This window comes from Meleagris gallopavo, chromosome 1 (genome assembly GCF_000146605.3).
Source record: "Meleagris gallopavo isolate NT-WF06-2002-E0010 breed Aviagen turkey brand Nicholas breeding stock chromosome 1, Turkey_5.1, whole genome shotgun sequence".
In the NCBI taxonomy this organism is placed as follows: Eukaryota; Metazoa; Chordata; class Aves; order Galliformes; family Phasianidae; genus Meleagris; species Meleagris gallopavo.
The window spans coordinates 154,791,452-154,794,260 of NC_015011.2; the positions used below are offsets into that span (position 1 = coordinate 154,791,452).

The window sequence follows — 2,809 nt, forward strand, 5'->3', positions numbered from 1 at the left end:
AAAAACAATATTGTATTTTATAAATAGATTTCATAGCTTAAGGGAAGTCTCTGTGGCGTAATGGGTTAGCGCGTTCGGCTGTTAACCGAAAGGTTGGTGGTTCAAACCCACCCAGGGACGTAGGTGTTTCCTTCTCCTCTTTCCACTTTCCCTTTTTACTCCTTTCTCCTTCCTCCTACTTCTTTCTCCTTTCTCCTCCTTTTTTTCTCTTTTCCCTTTTACTTCTTACTCCTGCTAATTCTCTGCTGTTGAGTAGGAATTTATCTCAACATGCAGTCTTTCTGTAAATTGTGATTCTAGAGAGCACTTCCATTAGCTCTTCTCAGTTGATTTGTCCTAATTATCTTTGAAACTGCTACCATTCTATTAAGTATGTTTGAAAATAGACTTTTAAAAACTCATTGAAGGGGGATGGACAGACAGACAAGTGGATTTATAAGCACATCTCTACACAAATTACACAAGCTCCACGACAATTTGAATAGCGACAGTATCCTAAAGATCCATCAAAAGAAATAGAAATCTTGGATAGAGTTAATTCTAATTAATGCTAAGGAAATACTGATATGCTTACAGCTCATACAGTTCTTATATCAAACATTTAAATACTTGTTAAAAATACACTTAAAAGTTTACGTTTTGAAAGTTTCTTCTTAAATGAAAATGCCAATAAGGGAATATGTTTTCTTAAATAATTTTCTTTTTTGTATATTGTGTGTCTCATCCCAGAGAATTATCTTGGAAGTACTTTATCTTAGAAGTAGCATCATCTTAAATCTACTAGTCTTTGTAATATCTCTAACAAGATTGATAGATGAAATCATAATGAATAACATTACTGAACACAACATACCACCTTTTATAACCACATGGTTTTACATTATAATTTGTTAGTATTTCTAGCTATTTTTAGCATGCTTACCAGTCTTAAGCTTTCTGTGACTAATCTCTCAACATCAAAATCTTACGCTACTTTACTCTCTGAGTAACTGTAATGACTTTTCATTTGATATATTACTAAATAACTCCAGATAAAAGGACAATATTACAGTTATACTCCTTTATTTCTCCTATCTTCTGTAGAAAGTCCAGAACTGCTTCATGGAGATCTTTGGAGATTGATTTAAGTCTTCTCTTTGAGGAATTTCAAATATATTCTTCTTCAAATAGGAAATTTCACTATTCCCATGACACTTTCACCATGAGATCAAGGTACCACAGTCACATATAATAGAAAACATTATAATTTGTTTACAAATGAGGTATTATATAACTACTGTTGAGATTAATCCTTTTTTATTTTCAGTAACACTTAAAACATTTGTCTGAAGGCCTCCTTAACTCTTTTTACCCAGTTCTTCCAAATTAGTTTCCAAGTTCAAAATCAATCTAACTAAAACAAATTTTAAAATCTTTTAGATACAGATAATAAAAATTAATGGTTTTCATTGGCCACATTTTTATTTGGTAATGCAAATGAAAACTACTTTTCTAGAAATATTTAGAACTACTAAGTGATAGGAAAATTAAAACCTAACTAGACAAATTGTTAAGATTAAGCTTTCATGTGCTGTGCATCAAAATGAACCTCCTTTCTTTAACAAGATCCCTAAATGTATTATTGATTAAATAACTGCCACTTTCATTTAGATTTACAAAAGAAATTGCATCCCAATAAGTAGAATATTTCCACTACTAGTAAAAGCCAATAAAAGTTTGTACAGATCTGCCAGTCTTCAGGATGCTCAGAACTTGTCAGAACTAGTCTTAGCTGGGCTAGTTTTACCTTGTTGTAACAATTTCCTAGTGGTTAAATAATCCCTGTTTTCCTTTCCCTTAGCAGTTTATTGTTCAGGCTGAGAGCAGTCTGTCTGACATGCATGGAAAATAATATCTGAAACTTTCAGGAGGGTAAGAATAGTGAGGGGAGCAAGCTAAGTTTCTGTTTAGCTCAGAGGGAAAAAGAAGAATGCTAAAGGCTAAATGGTTCAATGGATAATGGAATGAAACCAGGCTGGAATAGGAACAGAACAGACATAAAATAAGATGAAAACAAGTCAATTCAAAATTTGAAATTGGACCCCAGGTTTGCTGATCCTACAATTTTTTTTACTATAGGAAATATTAAGCCATAGGATGATAATCCCACTACTACCACCGCTACAACAACAACAACAACAACAGCAGCAGCAGCAACAACAACAAATTAAAGTATCTTTTAAAGTTTGGGATTCTTTTTGTAACTATATAGAGTTATGATATGTGATACTGATGTTGCTATGTGATGGGTTTGTTCATCTACAGATTTCATGTACTTTATGTAACTTCAATGACAGTGACAAGAAAGTTGATGAAGTCAGGCTTGGAAATAAGTACATGTACTTCCTGTTGTCTTGAACGTTTCTCTGCTTCCTGGAGATGGGAGCACTCAATTTGAAAGCAACTATGCTTAGGACACTTACAATGTCTGCTAACCAGAGGTTCATCACTTCATTTGTCAGCTGAAAATAAAAATGTAGATAGGTCTGGAAGAAGAGTGAAGCTGAAGCTGAGATTTGTATTTACTTCTTATAAAAGCCTGCTTTACAGTTTAAAATCTTTACGTTTTCAGAAAATGTCATTAATTTAGCAACACGGAACCTTTAAATTATGATCAATGCTACTTTAAATTTTTTTAAACGTGTTGTGTATATCAGCAGACCAAATTGGTATAACAGACCCACCATACAGACAGGAGAAGTTGGATGAATTATATTTCTGAGATGTTTTATATTTCTCATGAGAGAGAAAATTCTCAGTTGGTGTTAAG

At 33.0% G+C, this 2,809-nt stretch overlaps 1 non-coding gene across 1 annotated transcript; it reads left to right on the forward strand.

Moving 5' to 3' along the window:
- The first annotated feature begins 46 nt into the window (after nt 1–46).
- TRNAN-GUU lies at nt 47–120 on the forward strand. Its single transcript has one exon. It is a non-coding gene; the product is annotated as a tRNA-Asn (tRNA).
- Nucleotides 121–2,809: the final 2,689 nt, after the last annotated feature.